General features: G+C 37.1%; 1 protein-coding gene across 12 annotated transcripts in view; it reads right to left on the bottom strand.

Moving 5' to 3' along the window:
• The window catches only part of Epb41l2 (erythrocyte membrane protein band 4.1 like 2), a 191,777-nt gene extending 165,867 nt beyond the window's left edge, over positions 1 to 25,910 (bottom strand). For 6 of the 12 annotated variants that reach the window (XM_071613017.1, XM_071613028.1, XM_071613026.1 and 3 more), the window contains exon 1: positions 25,780 to 25,910. The gene's annotated coding sequence lies outside the window, so the exon portion shown is untranslated. Of the gene's footprint in view, positions 1 to 2,123; positions 2,193 to 9,105; positions 9,127 to 25,779 lie in introns of those variants that run through there. The other 6 variants (XM_071613018.1, XM_071613019.1, XM_071613022.1 and 3 more) reach the window with 6 other exon arrangements.
• Positions 25,911 to 26,513: the final 603 nt, after the last annotated feature.

The following is a 26,513-nucleotide window of genomic DNA, read 5'->3' as shown; positions in this document are numbered from 1 at the left end:
CTACACGTAAGTCCTATGCTTACATGTTTCACCTCTCACCTTCTGCTTCTCCACTACCTTATATCAATACCTTGACCTTCAATATGTGGTCAAATGGTATATATCCGTCTAGTGGAAGTCAACAAATTTCCCGAGCTCTTCTGCAACAGATGCTGGAGGAGATACAATGACATTAATGAACTATTCATTGTCCTTAAAAGTCTTACAATCCAGTGCAAAAAGATGAACACAAGTAAAATATTATAATACAAGCTAGGTAAGTCTTATTCTGATCAGACCTGAGTTTAAACCTATGACCTTTAGGACCTTGCTTCTCTACACTTTAGTTTCCTAATTTCTACAACGTGAATAACAATGCCCTGTAGTGTGGTTGTAAGGTAAAATGAGAAAATCAATATGCTTTTTAGTCCAGAGCATACCAAAAAGTAAGCAAAGGTTAGCAATGTCATTGTTCATTATTATTTCAACAGAAAACATAATGCTCTCACAATACAATAAACAGCACCAAAGTTTGAAGTCCAGAATAGATCTTCTAACTGAGGTGGTTAGAGAAAGTTAGAGGGAAACAAAATTTTCAGCTGCAATTTAAAATAAAAACACCTTATGGCCGGGCATGACAACACATACAAAAGGCTAGGGACACAGCTCAATGATAAAGAGCCACTGGATTCAGTAGGCTGAGGCAGGAAGATTCCAAGTTTGAAGTCAGTCTAGAAAACTTAATGAGACCCTGTCTCAAAATAAAAAATTTCGGGGGATGTAGCTCCGTGGCAGAGCACTTGCCTCACATGCATGAGGCCCTGGGTTCAATCCCCAGTATCACAAAAAGGGAAAGGAAGAAAGAAAAAAAGACTTTGTGAAAAATGAGCAAAGAGACATTAGTTATAACCTGGGTCTGAGGCTGGTTTGCTTTGTACATGGGTGATGAGCAGCAAGAAATCAATGAAAATTTCAATGTCTTAATTTTTTTCATTTATAAGTTAAAAGATTGAGTTAAAGAACTGTCAGAATTTTCTAGAACTCATGTTTTATAATTTCATATAGGAACCAGGTAGGCAAAGTGAAAGCAGAAATTCCAGGTAGTTATAGATAATATCTTGCCTGGTGGGGCAGCGCATACCTGTAATCCCAGCAATTTGGAAGCTAAGGCAGAAAGATCCCAAGCTTGAGGCCAGCCTCAGAAATTTAGTAAGGCCATAAGCAACTCGGTGAGACCCTGTCTCAAAATTTAAAAAAAAAAAAAAATCTGAAAAGGGCTAAGGACACAACTCAGTGATAAAGTGCCACTGTATTCAATCCCCAGTACCAAAATAATATTTAAAATTCTGAAAAACATATAGCTCCACAGAAGGCAGGGAAGAATCTTCTATATAAAGCATAAGATCCAATGGGATGGGAGAGAAGACATGAATTGTTAATTTTGACTTCCCCCATAGGTAAAAGAGAGCTACTAAAGGTCTCGTAGTATGAGAGTGGCATAATAAAATAAGAACCGCATTTTAAAAGCAGAATAACAGCATAATGGTAAAATAAGATTGGAAATGAAGCCAGGCAGAGTGGTGCACATCTGTAATACCAGGAAGATGGCAAGCTTGAAGTCAGCTTGGGCAACTTAGAAAGACCCTATATCAAAATTTTAAAAAGGGCTGGGAATGTAGCTCATGGTAACACGCCTAGGGATTCAATCCCCAGAAGAGCGCATCCCACATATGCACGCACACACAGAATGTTTCAAATTCAACTATAAGGCAACTCACATTGCTATTAGTGGTTCAGAAGATCCTGTACAATAAAAAGATGATCCAAACCAGCTAATGTATTCATTGATTCCAAAGGAAGCAAAAATTTTAATAATCTGAACTTCATTAAAACTTCTGATTAATTTGCTAGTTTTCATTCTTTCCATGAACATCTACAGAATGCTTTACCACGTGCTAATCACTGGGAATGAAACAGCGTTGCTGCCCTGAAAAAAATGACACATAGGGTTTTAAAATCCAACCTAATAAGTGCTATTAAACTTCTTGGGAGACAAAGACAGGTATTAACCCTACTTGTAGGAATTAGAAACTATTTCACAGAAAAGTTGACATATAAGCTATGTCTTGAATGATATGACTCACTTTCACAGGATCAGGGTCTTGAAAGAAATGCTCAAAAGCATAAAAATTTTTATCGCCAAAGGAAAAAGCCTGAAAAATAAAAAACCAATCAAATATTAATTACTATAATTTCCTCTTATTAAAAATTTTACTCATCTTTATACTTTAAAAAAACAAAACATTTCACAGTTGTATTGACAGGGAAAAAAAACTTCAATGATTACCAGCAAACATTTCAAGAAAGAGTAGAGGTTTTATCAAGCATCACACATTTTAAAAGTATTTCTTGGGTAAAAAACAAGACAAAACATACAAATACACATACAAAAATACACAAAGACAGATATCAATAAAAATTTGTTAAGCCACAGCTACAGTTTGTATATGTAGAGGTTAGACTCTCATTTAGATGTTTTCTTCTTATTTCTAATTTACCTGCCCTAATTTGTTTTTATGTAAGCAATTGTATCAAATATATTTCCTGTATATTCCCACAAATATATTCCCTCAGATCCTCTGTAGAGTGATATAGAAAATAACTACCTCTCCACACAAATAATTTAATTTTTCATATAAGAACACAGTTCTAAGATTTCAAAAGGGACACTCTAGTACCAATTTAAACTGCACTAATTCACAATTCATTAATATCACAAATGGGAAAGAAATAATAAATCAAATTATTCTAGTTGCTTTTGCCATCTGGAAAATTCACAGAATAACTTAATTTACTAGAAATAAAGTATTCAAAGTTTCTGCCATTAAAACAATTTGACATATTTTTCAGTGTTGGTTGTTCAAAAATAATTAATGGGATTCTTACAGTTGCTAAAATAATCTGATAGTTATTTTACAAACCAAAATGCCTAAAAGGCATGAAAAGAAATATTTCTAAATAAAATACAGTATCATCATTTATTTACTTCAAAACCTAACTCACTGGAAAATAAATACAGAATTTCATTATACTTCTTTCTATTCTTGGAGAATAAACGTTTTTTCAAAGCATGACATTTTGTTTATATTAGTATGGTATGCAGCAGCATTATTTGTACTGCAGCCCAACATTCAGTAAGTACTCAAAGTATTTAAAAACTGGCAGTTCATATTTAATATTTAACAAAAGAGTCATGATAGTGACTACTACCAGCACAAGGATAAAACTAAACCCCATTTATTCTACAAAAGAAAAGCTACAAAACTGAAAAGGACTATTTCTTATGGGATTAACATTACTCATAGAATTTGGGGGGAGTGGCAATTTACAAAACCAACATGGGTTTTAAAATGTCAGACACAAACTTCCTGGAGATTTGGAAATATGGTAAGTATTGTAATGTCATTCCATTACAAAACAGTTCTTCACAAATTCAGTTATACATTTCGATTCTGTTTACTCAAATCAGAGGAAATAAAGTTGTCTGCAGGAAACACAGCAGCAGCTTATTGATCTCTAGCATTACAAGGTTGACCTTCTCAGGGCAGCATGTTTAGCAACATTTTATGTTGGGGAAAAAATGGCAAAGGTTAGGACGCAAACCCATCCTCATTTCCTGTGAGAATGGACTTTTTAACTGTGGAATATGTTGGAACTCTTGGATTTCCAAATTTACAGCCCTTTAATCCATGGCCCAGAAAGTTGATTACCTGAATAGGAAAAAATTTACAAAGATGCTTTTTAAGACAAAAACCTGACAATACAAACTTGGGGATGAAGTTTTCACTTTGCTCTATGGCTTTTTTTTTTTTTTCCCATTGTAGTGTAGATACTTTTAATGCTATGCCTATGGGAGATTTGATGATATTCTCCAGAAAGAAATTATATAGCCTTTTAATAAACTTATTCCTTATTTTCAAAGTCTGACAGGGTCATGTCAAAGGGCATAAGACCCAGTTTGAAGGGAGTGGTGAAAGTTAAAAAAACATAACTATCAAAAAGAATGACTAAGTCAGGCATGGTGACCCACATCTGTAATCACAGCAGCTTGGGAGGCTGAGGCAGGAGGATCACAATTTCAAAGCCAATCTCAATAACTAAGTGAAACTCTGTCTCTAAATAAAATACAAAATAGAGCTGGGGATGTGGCTCAGTGGTAAGTAAGTAAGTAATAAGTATTGTAATGTTATTCCATTACAAAACACTTCTGAACAAATTCAGTTATACATTTCAATTCTTCATGAAACCGCATCTGTTTACTCAAATCAGAGGAAATAAAGTTGTCTGCAGGAAACACGGCAGCAGCTTACTGATCTAGCATTACAAGGTTGACCTTACACGGAGTACCCCTGAGTTCATTCCCCAGTACAAAACAAAAAGAATGACTACAGTCATTGTGCATACCTGTAATCCCTTAAACTTGGGAGGCTAAAGCAGAAAGATCACAAATTTTAGAGATCAGCCTTAGCAAGTTGGAGATATCCAGTCTCAAAATAAAAAATGTTAAAAGGCTCAGGGATATAGCTCAGCAGTAAAGCACCCCTGGGTTCAACACCCCAGGTTCAATCCCCAGCGGGGATGACTAATTGGTTGAAATCCTCTGACTATATAAAAGTCCTTAAGTTAATAATGATAGCCAAAAAAGAAACAGACTAGCCAGGTCAGTGGTGCACACCTGTAATTTCAGCATCTTGGTAGGTTAAGGTAGGAGGATCACAAGGTAGAAGCCAGCCTCCGCAACTGGGCCCCATTTCTAAATTAACAAAAAGGACTGGGGATACAGCTCAGAATTAAAGTGCCCCTAGGTTCAATTTGGGGTGTCATTTTAAAAAAGAGAGAGAAATAGATTCTTGGTCAGCTCTCTGATGCTGTGCCAAATACCTGAGATAAATCAACATAGGAGGAGGAAATTCTGAAATATTTGGGTTCACAGGTTAAAAGTTTCAGTCCGTGGTCAGTTGACTCCACCATTTGGGGGCCTGCATAGGGTAGCACACAAGGACAAGGGAGCACAGGATAGAGCACAGCTGTTCAGCTCATACCTCCTCTAAGGGCATGCCCCCCCCACAATGTGACAAGCTTCCTTCCATAAGGCTCTACTTCCTAAAGTTTCCACCACCTCCCAAGAGTGCCTCAGGGTGGCCTATGACCTTTAGCATATGGGACTTAAGGGGACACTTAAGATTGAAACCAAAAAAAAAAAAGTTGGAAATAATTATTATATCAACAGCTTCTTTTGAAATTTGGTAAAGGAAAAAAGTATTTATCCTGTATTTCATGGTAATTAAATAACCCACATCAATAAGGTAAAGTTATCTAGCCAAAAACACCAGAACAAATGAAGCAATTTTTATCCCCTCAAAAAGAGTCAACCATACAGGATCTCTGGATGAAATGCAATAAGAAATAATCATCAACAGCTATGAAAGATTCTAGTCTCTCCATCCTTCCCCGAAAATCAACCTTGAATCTAAGACTCAAGTCTGCCTACCTATTTATAAGAAACTCACAACACAGAAACATTCTAAACTATCACTGCAGGAGGGATACAATAAACAAAGTTCAGAATTCAGGAAATGCTGTAAGACAAACAGTTTCTTCAGCAAACAAACTAGAAGAAAAAGAAAAGAAATAAACTTTATATTAAGATACTCAAGGGGCTGAAGTTGTAGCTCAGTGGTAGAGTGCTTGCCTAGCATGTGTGAAGCACTGAGTTCAATCCTCAGCACCACATATAAGCAAATAAATAAAGGTCCATCAATAACTAATAAAAATAAAAAATGTTTAAAAAAAAAAAAAGATATTCAAGCCAAGCATTGTGAGAGACCCTGTCTCAAAAAAATTTTAACAAGGACTGGGGATGTGGCTCAGTGGTAAAACACCCCTAGGGTTGAATCCCCAGAACCAAAAGAAAACAAAACACAACACTCAAGAGACAGAGCAACCATAAATGTAATGTGAATGTTATCTGGATATTAACTTTAACAAACCAACTATAAAAACACTTGTGAAGCAACTGAGGAAATATGAATATTCACTGAATATTTCATCACATTTAGAAAATAGTAAGTTTTTTAGATATGACAATGGCATTGTGGAGTCTTTTTTTAAAGTGCTCACCTAACAGACATAAATAAGTATGAATCAAATAATATAATATCTAGAATTTGCTTTAAAATAATCCAGCATGAAATGGGGGAGACAGGATGACAGGGTTTAGAAGGTACACAGAAGAAAACAAAAATGTAGCTGTATGTTGATAATTAGCTGGAAGATGAGTATATAGGGATTCATTATTCAACTGTATCTGTATATACTTCAATTTTAAGACATTTTGTTACAAAAGATATACAATTAAAAATCAGGAAACCAACCCTAATCACAGCATCTTCACCTAGCACCTAATAAAATGAAGACCAACCAAAATAAAGTCAAACAAAAACTAGCAAAATATTTACCAGCATTGCCAAAAGAAATAAAAAGATGTAAGATCTGTACCACAAGCCTGATGACAACTGAAAAGAGGGAGAGAAGATTCCAATGAATAGCAGTGTAACTCCAGCCCCAGCCCAACAATAGTGTAGTGAACATCCATATCCCCACCAACTAGTATACTAGCTCAGTTGTACAACACAGCCGAACTGGATCCCTAGTATACTAGTTGGTGGGGATATGGATGTTCACTACACTACTGTACTCTTTATTTTCACATCTAAAAATTTCCTTTAAAAAAAAAATTACAGCTGGGAGCAGTGGCTCATGTTCTGTAATTCCAGCGGCTCAGGAGGCTGAGGCAGGAGGATCATAAGTTCAAAGTCACACTCTGAAACCTATCAAGGCCCTCAAAATCTCAAAATAAAAAGGGGCTGAAGATGTGGCAGCGGGGAGGGGGGGGGAGCCGGGGAAGAGAATGAACCCCAGGCGGGCAAGAGGGAAGGAAGGAGGAAATGAGAGAGGGAGGGAGGGAGGGAGGAAGAGCAGGAGGAGAAGGAGAAGAAAATTATAAATATGCTTCAAAGTATCACTGCAGAATACATTTATTTGGTTTCCCACATATCTTGGTTACTTTCTGACTTGCCATCATTCCACTTTAATCCTTTTACTTCCAATTGCCAAGGAAGAAAAGGGGAAAAAAGTAGTCACTAAGGATACTAGCTTACTGGGTGGGAAATTTAGGTAATTGAAGTGTTTTCATATTGTTCTAGAAAAATAAAGCCTGATTTAACTGTAAAATGTCTCTCTTTAACTGAAAACCTGGTTTGTGGTTCATAGAAATCCTTAAGGCAGCTGCTTTCTTCCTTTCCGTTTGGGAAATACAGTTGGGACTAGCAAATCTTGTGTAATTTGTATCTGGGTATGGTATTTGCAGAGGATTGTTATCTTCCCAAATTTCTAAGTGGTTCCACATGTTTTTATGGGGAATTTAGTTTAGGCCAATTTCAGAAAATGAAGAACTAAGTAACAAATCCAAACACCCTTACAATTAGCTTTTGTGTACTCCTTGAGTGGTCTTAAGAAATAACAAAACCAATGAAGGATTAAAAGAGGGGAAAAAAAAACGAACCAGAAGCTGACAAAGCCTCTGTATGGACCCACTAATTTACAGGATGGAGGAACAGATAAAACTATACAAAAAACATGAAATCAGCAAAATAAAAAAATTATGGGTACAATATGGTACAAACAACCCAATTTCTTAAGTTTAAATTTCTTAAAAACAAATAAGTTGCAAGGAAATATAAGAAAGAGAACAGAACATATAGATTAAAGAAAATTGAGGAGACCTATCACTAATCACAATGTGTGGACTTGGTTCAAACAAACAAACAAACAAACAAACAAAAACCTGAAAGAAAACAAGGACAACAAGGAATTAAACAGAATGCAACATGATAATATTAAAAATTTACTGTTATTTTGGGTTGGGTTTGGTCTTCTTTCAGGGTTTGAACCCAAGGCCATGTGCATACTAGGCAAACACTACCACTGAGATATATCCCCAGCCCTTACTGTTAATTTTTTTAGACACAATAATGGTACTGTGATTTTTTTCAAGTCTTATCCTTTAAGGATAAATACTGAGATTTATGCAGATAGAATGATGAGATACTTGTGATTTGCATTAAAATAACGCAGTATGAGGAGAAATTAATAGGAACATAGATTTTTAAAAGCCAAATATGAGTTGATAATTGTTAAAGGGAGTGGTAGGAATACATGGGGGTGAGGGGTTAATACACCATTTGGCTTACTTTTATATACATATTTAAAACTTTCTAAATCAAACGGTTTTTTGAGGGGGAGGGAAATAATGCCAGATGTGGAGGTACATGCCAATAATCCTAACCACTCAGGATGACGAGGCAGAAGGATCGCCAAGTTTGAGACCAACTTCTACAACTTAGGGAGACCCTATCTCAAAATGAAAAATAAAATGGGTTAGGGATGTATCTCAATAATAAAGTGCCCCTAAAGTCAATCCATAATACCAAAAAAAAAAAAAAAAAGGAAATAATGATGAAGTTAGTGCCTACACAATAGAAAAACATTTAATTTAAAAAAAGAAAAGAAAAAGTTAAAAATTATTGTCTAGCTGGGCCCAGTAGCACAGGCCTATAATCCTAATAACACAGAAGGCCTCAGAAGGCCAAGGCAGGTAGATCAAATTCAAGGTCAGCCTCAGCAACTTAGGCTCTGTCTCAAAATAAAAAATAGAAAGGGTTGGAGACTTAGCTCAGTTGTAGAACACACCTGAACTGGATCCCTAGTAACGAGGAAAACATGATAACAAAAAAACTAAGAAATATTTGATATGAGAAATAGAAACTGCCGGGTGTTATGGCACATGCCTATAATCTCAGCAGCCTGGGAGGCTGGGACAGGAGGATCCTAAATCAAAGGCAGACTCAGCCAAAGTGGGATGCTGAACAACTCAGTGAGACCCTGTCTCCAAATAAAATACAAAATAGGGCTGGGGATGTGGCTCAGTGGTTGAATGCCCCTGAGTTTAATCCCCACACCAAAAAAAAAAAAAAAAAAGTAGAAAAGCCACGTGTGGACAAATACCTGTAATTGCAGGCTGAAGCAGGAGGATCACAAGTTCCAGGCCATGGTGGGCAACTTAGCAAGACCCAATAAAAAGGGTTGGGGATGCAGTTTAGAGTTAGAGTGCCCCGGGTTCAAATCCCAGTATTAAAAAAGAAAGAAAGAAGAAAAAGGAAATTATATGTTTGAAAAGACAGATATGTTTAGCATGATTTAAACATTACACAATGTATACATATATCAAAATATCACATGCTACCCCCACCAATTGAAAAAATAAATTTAAATTTTTGTAAAACTCACTGGCAAAATTATGTTCAATAGGAAATGACCAAGATTAAAATTTCAATAACAAACATTACCACAGACCTCCCACCATTAAACTATATTTTTTTTCTTAAGTTTCTATAAAGATAAAATGAAAAGTATGGAATGTTTGCCAAAATTCTACATCTATTTTTCCTATAAGAAAGGGGATTTTAAGTGAAAAATGGGAAGGCAGGGGATGTGGGGATAAGAAAAATAGTAGAATGAAACAGACATTATTACAGTATGTATGTATGTGACTGTATGACCAATATGATTCTACAATATGTATACTTGGAAAAATGAGAAATTATATCCCATCTATGTATGATACATCAAAGTATATAAGTGCATTCTACTGTCATGTATAACTAATTAAAACAAATAAAAAATAATAATAATAAAAAGAAAGGGCATTTTAAATCACTTTCTCCACAAACAAAGGCAAATCAGTAAATCAGACATCTTATATGAATCAGAACTTATTTCAGAGCATCTGAACCACGTAAGATAAAACAGACACAAGAAGCAATGTCTCTTGCCCAATATTATGATTAGTAATTAGCGGACTGTGGACTGGGACTTAGGGCTAGGACAATTTTCTTTCTACCATCTACTCTTTTCAAGAAAAAGGGGAGAACATACAGTATCAGATACCTGTTTTGTTAAAAATCTGGTCACTAAAGGCCTCAGGATAAACTCTTGAGAAAAATCTATACTCTAAGTGTTGACCAATGATGGCCAAAGTTCCAATAATACACCTGCCCACACCAAGGTACTCAACTGGAGATACAGATTTTAACCACTCAATGGTATTACTTACTACCTTCAGCAACTTCTTTGTGATCTGTCAACATTCCAAATGGATTCAACATTCCATCTTAAAGGGGGAGGGGAGACATTACTGGTAATGACCCTACTCTCTACATGCTTCCATTTTTCCCCTTCCCCTTTTATTACTAAAGCCAGTAAAAGAACATAAGTAGAATCTCATCAATGACTTTCAAGTTTCTCAATCAAAACCATCCCCAGTGATCAAATTATACACTAATGGCTCTCCTTCAAAACAGTCACTTCTGCAGAGGAGAATGCAAATAGAAACAGGGTTTGAAGGTAGTTTACGTATTCCCAGAGACAATACAGACAGGAGTTACACTGTAGGTTCTGGAACCAGACAGCCCTGATCAGTCATTAATTAGCTGAATTACTTGAACAAGTTACTGAAACTTTTAGTGTCTCCATTTTCTTAAAGATTCCTTGAGTTAACAGTACTTATCACACAATTACCACAAGGATTAAATGACTAAGTATATACAGAAGTCCTCATAGAACTGTGTCTACCACATAACAAATATCAAGAAATGGTATCTATTATTATCATTATTTTTTAATTCAGTATGTCTTTACAAAAGTATTAAATAATTATATGTAACTGAAAATATTAAAATATAAAGTATTTCCAAAACAAAAATCCTGCCTGTTAATTAGGAAAAGCATTTCAACTTTTAAGTGATTGTCAGCTATGAGTATAATGCCATCAATTTATATAATGACTTCTTAATTTGTACGTGATCAGTGTTTAAGGTATGTACCTTCCCCTCTACACTGCCAGACAGAACGATACAGATAGCACCCTACACGGTTATAATAATTATGTGATCTCATTAAAATTTAGTCAACTAAAAAATAAAAATTGCACTTGGTCTAGTTCTAACATACCGCCATTGAACCATACCATGTAAAGGAAGAACAGAAGAGAAGAATAAAAAAGAAAAAAAAAAACTAATAACAATACAATACAGTATAAGCAGGCAGAAGCCCTGGGGAAAAAAATTATAAACATAATCATTATCTTCAGAACATACTAAAATTGTGAGATCAGTTCAGTTCTGGTTTAGTGATTGTTAGGATTTTTTGTTATTGTTTTTATTTTTAACACTGGATAAAGTATTCCCTATATCCACAAAACTGCATTTGGACAAAAATGCTTTTAATTCTCAAAACAGAATTTAGATATTTATTCCAAATGCATGACAATTGAAATGTTATAAAAGAACTACTTTGTTATTCTACAAAATCAGTTTGGAACATGAACTTTATTTGGGAAACCAAGAAGTATATGAAAAAAAGGTGGAAGGGGAACTCATTTATTTACAAAATAAATTACACAATGTATAGAATTTGCTTCAAAATATGAGGGGTAAGGCTGGGTGCAGGGGCATATGCTTGTAATCCCAGAAACAGGAGGAACGCAGGTTCAAGACCAGCCTCAACAATTTAAGAGGAACCCTGCATCAAATTTTAATGTTTTCAAAAAAATGACTGGGGATGTAGCTCAATGATAAAGTACCCCTGGTTCAATCCCCAGTGCCATAAAATTATAGTACAGATAGGTAATGGGAGAAGTCAGGGAATGGAAGAGAAAAACATATGGAATAAAACTGGCTATGTACTGCAAATTGTTGAAGTCAAGAGGGGGTACATGAGGCTCATTATGGTAGCATTCTACTTACAAATTTATGCTGAATTTTCCATAATAAAAGTTGGAAAAGAAAAACAATTTCTTTTATAACCAAAAAGCATATACTCTTTCTTCAAAAAAAAAATTTTTTTCAATAGATAATCAGAATAAAAATGTGGCTTCAAAAGATTTAACAACAAAAAAATAAGGTCCTTAAAAAAAAAAAAAAGTCACATTATCCTTCACTGTTTTCCTGTGTACTGCACAAAGCAAGTAAAATACAGATCACAGACCAACAGAATGTTCTAGATCCACCCCTCAAGTCTTTCAACTCAAGCTTGCAGCAAGGAGGATGAAAGTGAACTGGTGTCAATTAGGTCACAGCCACATCTGCACTACACATGCAGCCCACATCTATGGTTCTTCATTGCAGAGCTGTGAAAGTTAATATCTTCAGCATAACTCTATTTTTCTGGGGTTTTTTTTTTTGGGGGGGGGGACCTCAGGGAACAGATGAATGCTTTCACATTCCAATAAAACATTCCAATATGTGCATAATTTAAAACAGACAGCCTTGGGATTAAGGAAATTAAGATGCAGACTTTACTGATGTTGATTCTAATGGCCATGATTCAAAAACTGTTTTGGTTACAAGCACACAGATAAACTCTATTTCTTTGTCAGTGAACAGACCCAAGTCGTTATGTGACACTTCAACCTTTCATACAGACACTTCTTATCCACTTTATTAAGTGAGAAAAGTTTTCCTTTTCTCCTTAAGAGTGGATTAAATGGAAAATTTTCAAGGAAGATGTTCATTTAGCAGCTTTTCTACCAAAATCTAGAAGCAATTAAACAGAGCACCGGGTATAAGTAAGGGAAAAAATGGGCTTTAAAAACCAAGGCCATGAACCATTGTCTGGCATACAACCACTGTCACATTTGCTTTCTAAATACTTGTGAAAGCATTTGGCATCATTTTCCAATAATCCCATAGGACTTCCACTTCCTTGTTTTCTCAATAGTATTTCAATATGTTGACACATTTATTGAACTATTTTTGGAAGACCCAGCTCTTTCTACCTTTAGGGCTTGAGATACAAATATATAAAAACTACAGGAACATCCCTTTAGCCACAAAATTTGGCAGACTTCCTGAGTTCTAAGAAAACTTCAATTGGCTACTCCACTAACAACTAAAAAGCACAGTGTAACAGAAGCAACTCTGGATACAAGGAGACCTTGGCTATGCCCAAAGTTCCATTACTAACTACTGAATGACTTTGGGTACCTTTAACCATTTAAATTCCTTTTCTTCTTAGCTGTCAGACCTATGGTACAAATTGTTTTAAACATAAAATGTCAAAATGCCTTGAGAATTTCTGTTGGGGGGAATGTTTTTTTTAAGTTCACAAATAAAAACTATCTAAAATTCAAAAATAAATAATAGGAACAAAATAGAAGTTTAGGCCAATGATGAGGTGCAGTAGTGTATATATACCTACTCAGGTACACAGGAAGCTAAGGCAGAAGGATCAGGTTCAAAACCAGCCTCAGCAACTTATAGAACTTAAGGAGACCCTATCTCAAAAAGTAAAGAGAGTTGAGAAAATAGGATAGTGACAGAGTACTTCCTATCATGTGAAAGGACCTCAGTTCAATATCTGTATTTGGAGGAAAAAAATTCAAGAAGCTTATGACAGTCAGCCCAGTTTTATACTATTATCTAAAAAGAAAAAAAAAGTGTAAAAGCACCATGATTAAACAAATAGTATTTAGAAACTACCAATGTTTACCAACTTTATTTACGTACCCACTTTTATAATTTTTGCCAAATCCATTCAGTCATTGTGTTACCGATGATGACCAGTGACGAGTCCTTGCTTCCCCAATGTTGAAGAATAACACCAGAGAAGCACGCCGAGGCAAGGTCAGAGTAGAAATTATAAGTTTATTAAAGGACAGCAGAAAAGATTTCTCCCGAAGGAAGAAGGAAACCCAAGAGGTGGAATCCGTGGAAGTGCGGTTGTCTCTCCATTTTATAGTTTTCAGTGATGGAATGTAGGTGGGAAGGCCCGAGGGGTGGGACACAGGTGGGCCAAAGAAGTAATCTGGGCACTTCCCAGTCAGCATCTCTAAGTTTGCTGTTCATTAACATTTCTTTGGGATGGGCTATCTTCAAATCTGTTGGGGGCTGTTTCCTGGACTTCATTAACATTCCGAGAGTTGCTCAACTTTTCCAGGAATTCATTCTCAACATGGCCTCCATTTTAGATTTCATTCCATATTAGACCCTATTTACCTAACTACACTGACTACCTAATTTTAAATCTGGCTTCAATTGTATTAATTATTAAAAACACATCTTTAAATCAAATCACTTTAAAATATCCACTTTAGCCTCAGGCTAAGAAATATCAATGAATTGATATTTTTGAGATGCTTGTTTATTTTTCTGATAAATACTGACATATATTTAAAGATTAGAAGAAAAACATTAAACCAGATGTAGGGATACATGCCTATAGTCTCAGTTACTTGGGAGGCTGAGGCAGGAGGATCTGTAGCAACTTAGTAAGACTTTCTCAAAAAATATAAAAGGTAGCATAGGCCTATAATTCCAGCAGCTTAGGCTGAGGCAGGAGGATCATGAGTACAAAGCAGCCTCACCAACTTAGCAAGGTCCTAAGCAACTTAGCAAGATTCTAAATTTTTTTTTTTTATTTTTTTAAAGGGGTGGGGATGTGGCTCAGTGGTTAAGCATTCCTGAGTTCAATCCCTGGTACCAAAAATAAAAAGGGATGAGGGTATAGATTCATGGTAGAGCACTTGACTAACATATAAGGCACCTGGGTTTGATCCCCAGTACTTAAAGAAAAAGAAAAAGATTCATCTATGTAATACAATCATTTCACATATTACCACATTTTAGGGAAATACTATTCTTATCTATCACTAACAATACTTTCTACACTAATGAGAGGACTTGAATTTATAAATCTCTAAAAACCCACGGGTAACTTAGTCAATATCAATCATAAGAACTCAAAGCCATAAGATTTTCCTGGAGCTTCCTCAGATCACACAGCCATTAATAACTCACTACCTTATTTGGAATCTCCATTTTGTTTGAACTTCCCCAAAATCCATACACAAAACATTTATACCTTCATATTAGTGTAAGTCCCACACTTTCATAATTTATTTACACCTTTTTTAATAATGGAAATTTTCACCATAACAGTATTTAACAGAGTCTGTGAATTCAAAGGTTACTCTAATCCCCAAATCATATTTAAAGAATATTCAAACTTATAAGGGCTGGGGATGTGGCTCAGTGGTTAAGCGCCCCTGGGTTCAATCCTTGATATCAAAAAAAAAAGGATATTCAAATTTATGTATGGCAACCATGTGACAGTTTTAAGACAAAGTTAAGATACTGACTAAAGTCTAAAATAAAACTGCCACTTTTGATAAGCACATATTTGACAAATCTGTTTTTATATATTTTTAAGTGTAGCTCAAATATATAATATTTACAAGTTTATACTGATCCAATCCTTGAAATATCACAGAATAAAAAGAAACATTTATTGAATTCCTCCTAGAAAGCTTTTTTTTTTTTTTCCTGGAGGTACTGGAGATTAAATCCAGGGCCTTATACACACTAGGCAAGCATTCTACCCCTGTGCCACACCCACAACCCAGAAAACACTTTCTACTGCAATGACTGTTAGAGTCTGTAAACAAGTCTGGAGGGTGCCTGGCAAAATGCCAGAGGGAGTGGTTTGTGAAGTAATGCCAGTGAGCCATTAAGTGTGGAGATTTCTTATTGGTTGACTGGTGTATCTAGTTTATGCTAATTAAGATAAGCTGTGTGGAATGTATAAATACAGCTCCTGTCCTACAATAAATGGCTCCTACTCCTGCTGTATCAACGTACACAAGCTGTTCCTCACCTCCCCCCTGGCTATTTTGCTGCAGCGGACTGCAGCAAATGACATAGCAGTCATCCACTCAGATCCATCCTAAATACTGACTCAATCACCTGATTTTTCTGCCTGTTTTTATAAATAACTGAAGGCAGCAGGAGGCATGGGAAAAGTACAACTTTAGTACAGTGATAGTTCTTACCAAAAATAATAATCTAAAGAATTTGATTTTTAATCAGTTTAAAACCCTGAATCCAGTGGACTGCAATTGAGTTAATTTCTGTTCCCTCCCTACACGACACTAGAATGATAGTAAAGGAATTAAAAAAAAAAAAAAAAAGGTACAAATCCCAAAAAAAGGGATGGGGGGAGGAAGGGGAAGGAACAGACCAGCAGATAAGAAAGATATGCCAAAAAAAATTTTAGAAGATGGAAAGCAGATGTACAAAATAACTGACTTAGCAGAGCAGGATACTAAAATGTGAGTTCCTGTTTTGGTGGGAACCTATAAGAAATAAGGTGATTATTCAAGAATTCTCAAGAGCCTTAGGAATTGTAAATTTCAGGTACTTCTGTGGGCTAAGGTAAGATTGCTGGAAATAACCTTCAAAAGGCTACAAAAGATGCCTTCAAAATTAGGAGGGAAGGCAATCACAAACATTTCTATATACCCAAACTATAAAAACAATTAAACTAAGAATGGAAAAAGACATTTCAAGATACGGGAGTTCTTAAAGAAACTGACATCCCATTTAAACTTCCCTGGACAACTACCTAAAGTGCTCATGATTAGAATTAAACCAAGAACAGGACATGGAGTCCAGAAGACATGGAACCTGGGAAGAGAAGCAAAGGGAATTCCACAAAGGCAGCTACACAGCAGCCCAAGAATCACACAATTGCTGGGGATGTAGCTCAGTGGTAGATTGTAAGCTTAATCATACAGAAGGGTCCACATTTAATTCCCAGCACTAAATCAAGGTGGGGTGGGGAATCACAAAACTAAAAGTAGTACTCAGATCTGCTTCAAAATCACTCCTTTACAAAAGAAACTAGGAGACAAAAAAACAGCCAGAAAAGGAAGTCTGTCTTCTACCAAAATGTTAGATGCTACAGAGGTTAATAGGTTCCTCAAAACTTCAAGTTCTGAGTAACAGCCTCAAATAATTAACAATAACTGGCTCCAGAAGACAAACATTTTAGCCACACACAAGCTGAGTGCCCTTGAGCAACTCATTCAATTTTTAAATTCAATTTTTCATCTGTAAAATGAAAGTCATACCAAATTACCCAAGGTATTACTGGAAAAAGGATGAGCAATATTAATATGCCTAAAGTACCAATTATACTGGGGACTTATAGTCTATGCTCCAATACAATCATTTTCCTTTTTTTTTAACATGTTTATTGATTATCAATACTTCTGATCTTACTGGATTACTTAAGATGGAATCTAGAACAAAGCCAACCAAGAGCATAAAATACATTTATCCAGGATAGATTAGGCAAAGCACTTGGTAACAGCACCACAAGCCTAAAGGATACAGGCGAACCAAGGAGAAGTGTCAAACAGAGGCCTACATCTATGGAACAAACTTATAGGGAGGAAGAAAAGGAGGGAAAAAATTAGATCAAGCCTCTAAATCATAATCATAAAAAATTAGATTCAATTATGGATCTAAAGAAATGACAGAATAGGTTAACGACACCACAATGTTGAAATCAGCAAAATTCAAACTGTGGGAAACCATATAGAATAATCAATTAAGTTTCTCCAACAAATGAATTACAAGGAAAAATAAGAGATGAAGAGGCAATCAAATCTCATTACTCTAAAAGATCCATCAATGAATTATAATGTAGAGATCTCAACTGGCTCTAGATTCAAACAAACTTTTCTAAAAATTGACACCTGAGACAAACAAAGATCTTATTACTAACAGATAATTGATGATATTAAGGAAATTTTAGCATGAATCCACTTATGTTTACAAAACAGTTCTTATCTTAAAGAGGATGAAAATGAAAGGAACCTCATGCTGAGAGCAACACTGAAAGGCTTTTAAAATGGAGGCATGAAGGAAGTAGGACTTAGGCAGTCTCCAGCTGCTGCCTACAATGTGAACTCTAGTCATCTCCACCTTTTGACAGCAGGAATCTGAATGACAAGAATGACCACATAATTACACTGTGCCCAGAGACTCAAGAAGTGTATCAAGAGGTTATCAAACTCTTATTTGATGAACATTACTAAGTGTATATATTCTTTTATCTTCTATCAGTCACATTGCCCCATTCTTTCTCAACATTTAATAAACTGGCAGTGTTTGCTCATATAAGATCCCATTGCCTTCTTCCGAATACTGATTCAGAGCTATCTAAACCTATGTCTCCTAAATTGTAACTCTTAGGACCCCAAATAAAGTTCTTTTAGTTTCTCAGTTAAAATTGATAGACTGATACATAATAAAATATTAAATGATGAAATGATAAAAAATCTTTTTAAAAAGCCAAATAATATACAAATAAAATACAGCTCTGAGCTGTGGGAGACTAAACCTGGGCTTTAGAGAACCAATAAATATGTTTAAGACCAGTAGGTAATGAATGAGACCACACTTTCCACATGTTACTATGGGCCTAATGCATGCTGGACACCGATTAATTGGTTCCAAAAACTATGACTCCGACTGTGACACAAAGGTCATTCTTCACAAAGGGAAAGGCAGGAAATAACTGCTGGTTCAAAAGGTAGACAAGTCCTACTTGCCAGCAACACCCACTTTAAGGTCATACACATGTAGGCCTTTTTCTGTCAATTGACATTTAGTAAAAGCACAAACTCAATACTCTAAAAAAGCCAGCTAGATAATGCAAATGAATGAAGGGGTCTAGAGGTAAGATGAAAAAAAAAAAAAAAAAACAACAGGAGGAACTGAGACAATATAGGGAAAGGATTATCCATACAAAATGGTATGGAACTACTGATCTCTAACAGATGGTTTTTCCAACTGAGGAGCATGGGCCCAGTATTGCCACAATCCTCCAATATTTTCAGCCTAAAATATTTATGGAAAACCTCCTATTTCTTAATTTTGGCAGTCAGTTTAAAATTAAAACACTACACTGGGGGAAAATATGTCTTCAGGTATATTTCATACACAATAAGAAGTATACTGAATTTATAAAGGTTTCACTTTAAGGCCATATGCAAAAGGTTAAACATTGTCAATAAAAATTCCACTATTAGCCTTATCTCAGCAAGCTCACTGCAGTCAGTTATAGAGAGGGGAAATTATAATACATTATATGCACACATATTTCACACTCAAAATCAAGTTACTTCTGGCAACATAACAAAAAAAGACTATGTTCTCCCTGTGTTCTGAAAACTAGATTATCATAGATTTGCCATATATATGCACCTTTTGGACATTAACCAAAAAAATGAACAGGGTTTATTAAGTAAGACTTTTCTAAAAGTTCAAAAATTCTAAAGAGTCTATGCTGAGGGGCTGGGGATGTGGCTCAAGGGGTAGCACACTTGCCTGGCATGCGTGCGGCCTGGGTTCGATCCTCAGCACCACATACAAACAAAGATGTTGTATCCGCCGAAAACTAAAAAAAAAATAAATATTAAAAAATTCTCTCTCTCTCTCTCCCTCTCTCTTTAAAAAAAAAAAAAAAGAGAGAGAGTCTATGCTGAAATAATTAAAAAGTGGTTTTAGGGATATGATAGTAGCTCACTGATAGAGTGCTTACCTACCATATAAAAGGCCCTGGATATGGGGCTGGGGTTGTGGCTCAGTGGTAGAGCACTTACCTAGCATGCGTGAGGCCCTGGGTTGGAGTCTCAATACCGCATATAAATAAAATAAAAGTCCATTTACAACTAAAATAAATAAATTATATATATATATATATATATATATATATATATATATATATATATATATTTTAAAAGGCCCTGGATTTGATCTCCAGCACCAACAAAAAAAATAATAACAATAAAATAAAAGTGGTTTTAACTTGTTTTCACCATAGGAAATTCCAATCTCCTATCAAAAAAGACTATTTCCACACTGATAATTGTTACTGACCACTGTAAAAAATGTGCTAACCACATATTCACAAGCAACTCACTAAGTTTTTTCTTAACCTAACAATTTTCACAGATGCCAGGAACTACATGAAGCATTTTATAAGCATTAGCTACTTAATCCTCATATAGGTCTATGAAATAGATATGATTTTTAACCCCTTATTAAAGGAAAGAAAGCTTTGAGAAATACTTTGCTCAAAGTCACTCGTTTAAGTAGCCTAACCAGCATTAAATTAGTATAGATAATAAAATAAAATATAATAAAATATTACATAACAAAATATTAAATGATGAAATGATAAAAATCTTTTTAAAAAGATTTAAAAAGATTATTACTGATCCTTCAAAGAAATTTGTAAGAAAATAAAAACACATTAAGTTCACTGATAAGAATATGAGTGACCAAGATTATTTCAGAATTCAATTTAACCAGGATAATTGAGTAAAGGAGGTCAACTAAAGAATTCAGTTGAATGGAAATAAGTACAATCAGACAGAGGGAGATTAATGATAAAAGTGCAACAGGGTAACATGAAAAATAAAGAGAAAAATAAAAGAATACCTCTTAAGATCTTGATTTCCTAATAAGAATCTAACTAGATCAGCAATTTGCAGCCTTTTGTTTCCCAAAATCATTTCTTATACTCCCTTTCTCCTTCTCAAATCTCTTACACTTTTGCACACAAACACACCACCTGACTTATAATCTCAGACAGTTTATGAACCCCTGAGGCCCACCTGAGCAACACAATACCTTGCTACTAACCCGACTCTCTACTTCAGGTCAACAGTATGAAAAAAAAGATCTCTAAGCTCCTTTCTGGCCCTCAAGGTAACCTAATTAACTCTACTCTGTTGTTATAATGATGATGGGTACAGTTTGGAAGCTCATCAAGGGATCTGGAAACCTGAATTCAGGACTTGGAAAAGATCCTTAGACTGCTGATAATCAGACCTATACAGACAAGTTGTTTTTTTTTTTTTTTTTAATGAAATTATTCTAGAAAAGGCAACTGAAAGGTAACATTAAGTCTTTAAAATATGTGAAAAGCCGTTCACTAAGGTTGACAGTGCAGCCATAAGAGCAAAGCAAGAAGAAATGGCTTTTAAATTGTACTGTGAAAGATTTGGTTTACCTGCCTGACCTAGGTAATAAGGTCCTACAGATACACAATGATAAAAATCACTTTGAAACTTTTTCTGTGCCACCTTCTGTTTCTCAGCCTAGAAAAAACTAAACCATCCCCTTGACAATAAACTTATACGAGTAAAATTCCAACTTGGCTACCTAAAATAAAAACTTTGGGCTGGGGATGTGGCTCAAGCGGTAGCGCACTTGCCTGGCATGCGTGCTGCCCGGGTTCGATCCTCAGCACCACATACAAACAAAGATGTTGTGTCCGCCGAAAACTAAAAAAATAAATAAATATTAAAAAATTCTCTCTCTCTCTCTCTCTCAAAAAAAAAAAAAACTTTGAGATCTCAGAAAAGACTACTCTTATGCCCCAACTTATTCTATATTAGCATAAAGATTACTTGGGACCCAGACTATATATATTCAGACTTTTTGACTAATATGCTAAAGTGAAAACATACCAATATGAGAGGAATCAGTGAAGTGAAAACACGTTTCCATTTTACAAGTATAAAATTAGCTCGATTTCAATCTGAAAAAAAAAATTGAGGTGGTATGAAGGCATTCAACAGGGCACATGACATCTACACTATATCAAGGCAGAAGACACAACACTTTAAAAATGAGAAAATTCAGAAACCCACTGAAATTCTAAGATAAATACTATCCCCAAAACCAGGGAAATAATGTACAGATTATCTACCCTTGTAAATATGGAAAGCACACATCTAAGAAACCCACACAGATTCCAAGTCAACCACAAAACAAGGGGAAACAATGTCTAGTGGTTTAAAAAAAAAAAAAAAAAAGAACCTATATTAGCTATGTGATATTTCTACATGAACTACAATCAGTTTCTGTAAAGCCAACTCTTTCAACTTTAGTAAAAGCACCTCAATGTATAAAAGTCTGATTAATTCTCCAAATATTTATTAAGTACAAACATTGTGTACCCCACCTGGCAAATATAGGTAATAGTCCCTCCTCTTATACAAAATATACACACTTTATAGAAAAACTACCCCAAAATCAATTATAACTCTTAATCATTTCTAGATAAAAAAGATGATTAACTTCTTTCCTTTCTGGCTTACTTGTAACTTCTAAGTAAGTATATTATCAATAGCTAACTTGAAGGCCATTCCCATATAGTTAATATCAAGGGATTGACTCCATTTTAGATTTTAGTCTGGGGTACAGACAGAGGAAAGATAGAAATCTTCCCAATATCAAGTTGCTGGTTTATACCAAAACATGGTGTTCCCAAGGGATGCTATGTCTAGAATCTGGGGGAATCATATACAAATCTTCTGTTTACACAAGTCTTCCAAAGAGACTAGAAATGTTTGTGTGTTGAGGGGAGGGGACAAGGTCTGAGTGGATTTGAGGACTACTAACAGTTCATCCAAGATTCTATAAAAGAGCAGTAAATTAGGGTTTGGCTAGTATTTGCTGACTACTGAAACCAGCATAAACTTTACTTGAGGCTTTTAAATCTGTAAGGATAACCAGTAGTTAGGTACAGTAATTCTGAATCTGAAAAAAATAAACAGGCCCACTGGAATTGTTTCTAAATAAAGGTGGGGTGGAAAAGGTAGGCACATTTCCTTTGTTTTCTCCAAGTAAAACAATACAGACTTAAGAAATGCAAAATGTAACTCTTTGGTGGCATTGATCCCTATAAGTTTTTATTGCCTTCTTAAAAAAATCCTTGCAATTTATATTTTTCAGAAGTTCACACACAGCTTTAAAATAGACTACTTCAATTCAAAAAAACAATGAAAAAAATCTCATGCTTTCCTATGAAAACAGAAACAAATCAAACTTTCAACAATATTTAGCATTTCGCTATATAAAACAGAAACCCAGGGTTGGGGTTGTAGCTCAGCGGTAGAGTGCTCGCCTAGCACAGGCGAGGCCCTGGGTTTGATCCCCAATACCACATAAAAATAAATAAAGATATTGTGTCTAACTACAACTAAAAAATAAATATTTTTTTAAAAATTTAAAAATTAAAAAAAAAATAAAATAGAAACCCCACATTTCTAAATAAAATGGCGAAGATAAAAACTTTGTAGGTCACTAGCCACAATATGAGAGTGGTGATTAAGCACAGAACTTGATGTTAAACATAACTCTACAATATTACTAATTACAGAGAAATTTTACCAATAAATATTTTGGTTGAAGACTGCTTTGTCATCTTTGCAAGTATTTTTAGTTGAAAGCAAGTGTTGGGTAGTACACGTGGACATGGTTCTGATTTTTAAATATCTATTTTTACATTCTGGTCACTGGTTAGGTTTTCTAAACTCAATTCTTTAGAACTGGTAATTTGGAAAGGGTAAACCACAAGATCATTATGCTAAAAAGCAAAAAAACCTAACAAGCTCACCAACTCAGATCAGTACAAAGCTAACTTGGAAAGCTCAGAGTTCTCACATCTAACCATGGGCCCTTAAAGTCACTAACTCCTGAAGAATGTGTCTGTAAGTGGGCAAGCTATATTAAAGTTAGGTTTCCAAATACAGCAAGAGCTTCCCGTTTCTTTGTTTTCTATTTGCAGTAACTTTTTGGTGGGCCACCCCTTCAGATTTTTCCTCTACATCTCCAAATTTGCTTAAATTGGACTTAAATTTCAGATTTTAAAATATGCACACCTAATTGCTGCAAAACATCCCATATTGTTTTCTACACTGAATAGCAAATATTTTACTGAAATTCTAGTAGGGTAAGTGATTTTTAATCTTTTCAAATAACCCCCCCCCCCATCCAATTTAGATCTCAAAGAGTATGAGCATTGGTGGCTCGATTCATCTACACATTTTCTTTCCAGACTTTTTGCATACAGTAGAAAAACTACTTCTAACAGAGGTAACAGATAAAGAACTGTTATGACTAGGTCTTTCTTTAAGAGGGGTGTTTTTAAAAGGAAAGAAAACTGTCCCCTCCTATTACTCTTAATGAGCAGCCTCTTGTTCTCAGCAGTCAGTCTGCACACAAGACCACTACTGACTTCAGTGGGAATTCTGCCCAAGAAGTGAGGAAGACAGGATAGGATTAAATTAGCCCTAAATCCACAGCATTGTTCCAAACCATTACCACTTGTACAGTTCTCCAATAACCTCCAAAGAGTAGAAATCTGAGGCTTGAAGGTGGTTTTCAAATTGTAGAAATGATTATTCCAGCTCTGACAGGTGACACAGCATAGCTCTTTAAAGTTGGGTCAAACTCGCGGCCTGATGGAGGGACTGGTTGGCCCTTATCACAATCCAACAATGACAATACAATGCAGTCTCAACGTGACTGCAACAGCAAGCCAGTGATTTCTTACAGCAAAAGACTGCCAAGGGAAACTGAAAAGAATTTATGCACTATTAGTTCTTAAGAGATTGAGGATTCTAAATCCCAGTTTCCCAAGCCAAAAAACTGATTCAGTTTGCTTCCAGTGCTAAGCCCAAGAGGAAAGGTAACAAGACAGTAACTAAATGCTGATTCTCAATACAGTGTTGTACATAAAGAATACACAAATAATGTATTCTGATGAGAGAACAAAACAGGAGGAGGAGATAAAGAAGGGACTGAAAAAATAAGAATGAAAGAAAACTAAAAGTCACAAAAAGAAAAGCTTAAATAGCAGTAACAAAACGCCTGGCACACACGTACCATTTCATATGCAATAAGTTCAAGAAACTAGGAAAAGATGTGATTCGGATAAGAGAAAATATATTCACAGCTCCTCTCGGTTCCACCTTCCCTCCAACCCACCCAGGGGTCTTAAACGTGAAGACAGCTGTTGTGGTGACAGGGAAATTAAAGGCATTCTCCAGACGACTGTAGAAAGGCCTCCACACAGAGACCCCTCCCCTTATAATACAAGCAAACCTCACCAAAAGAACTTGACCTTAGGGAGGCTGGCATCTGGGAAGTATGCCGACTAACGTCCACCACAGGCGTCGGGCTGCTGGAGGCAACGTCTCCGACGCCAATTTCAATCCCGTCGGCTCCTTATTTTCTCCTCCTCGTCCTTCCCCTGCACCTCACCTAAAAATGCTCCCAACCCTCCGCCCCCAGCGCAGGAGGAGAAAAAGCAGCCATCTGTGGTGAGGTAGCTGGGTGTCGGAATTTTAAGGGTCGAACGCGCGTCCCTGTCGGCTGCCGCCAGCCCACTCCGGGCCGACCGCGCCGCGCGTGGGGCTGGCGCGCCGCCCTCACCACTCCCCGCAATCCCCGCGGGCGCGTCCGGCCCGCGTGTCCCCTCCCCAAACCATCCTCCAGAAGAGCGCCGCCGCGCCAAGTCCCCGCAGTCCCCGCGCAGGGGATGGAGCCGGATTCCTCCGCTGCTGCTCCAGGGGCCCAGACGCGTGACCCTGAGCCCACCTCACCCGGGACGGGGGAGGGACGGCGCGGTCCTCACCACGCCTCCACCTCTGCAGACTCTGCGGGGAATGAAGAGAGGACCACCGCAGAGGAGCGGAATCCGGCCTGGAGCAACAGGATGCGGACCCTGCGGCGCAGGAGGGTCGCGCTGATGGAGTGGGGGGAGAGAAGAGAGGAAGCCGCAGAAAATCCCAAAGCTAGTCCCCCTCCCCCGCCTCCGGGAGAGACCGTCCCGCCACCGCTTCCTGCCCGGGATCAGCTTCCCAGCTACAGCTAAAGGAAAAATCCGAGCCGCCCCTGCAGATCCGCAGAGACTAGTTGCCCGGGCCGGGACCCGCGCCCCAAACCTGCCATTTCGCAGCCCCGATCGCCTCCTTACCCCAACGCCGCACCTCAGGAGCTCACCGGCCTGGGGGACCCGCACCTCACCGGCCTGGGAGACCCGTCCCGCGTCAGTCCCAGCCAGCCGCGGGCCAGCGCGCCAGCCTCCTCCCTCCGCTAGGTTTCAAATTGAAATTCCCTGGCTGGGGCCGTCAGAGGACTCGGCGCGCCGGCCCCGCCCCCTGGCGGCGGAAGCCCCTCCCGCGCCCCTCCGACGCGCCCCGGGCGCGGAAACCCCCGCGGGCAAGTCACGCCCCCTTCCCGCAGGCCACGCCCCACTCCGGCCACCGACAGGGACCCTTCCCGCGGGATTTGCGGAGCTCCGCCACCCAGTACTGTGCTGGGGCGGCGCGTTTCGTCTTTGAGCCGCCCCGGATAATGACAGCTATTGCGTTTGTGCAAGGCGTTCTTGCTTCGAATCCTGGCCTTAAATGCCCTCTCAACTTTTAAAAGTTATTTCTTCAAAGTGCATTCACTGCCTAAACCTTCATTGAGCTCCTGTTCCGTGGTACACTGTAAAGTAGGTCCAGGAGACACATAAAAAGGAAAACTGGGTCCGCTCAGTCTAGAGTGAAAGAAGTGCTTTCACTGAAAAGACTTGAAAAGGAACCATTTATTCTTCCTGTGAGAGGGACAGGAGGAATTGGGGAAACCCCATGGAGGAGGGACATTTATGCTCAGCCTTGACAGTGAGTAGGATTTCTCCAGGCACAGGCCTGGGAACCTGGATTG

Source organism: Marmota flaviventris, chromosome 6 (assembly GCF_047511675.1).
Source record: "Marmota flaviventris isolate mMarFla1 chromosome 6, mMarFla1.hap1, whole genome shotgun sequence".
Taxonomy (NCBI): Eukaryota; Metazoa; Chordata; class Mammalia; order Rodentia; family Sciuridae; genus Marmota; species Marmota flaviventris.
This window is presented reverse-complemented; position numbering and strand designations above follow the sequence as displayed.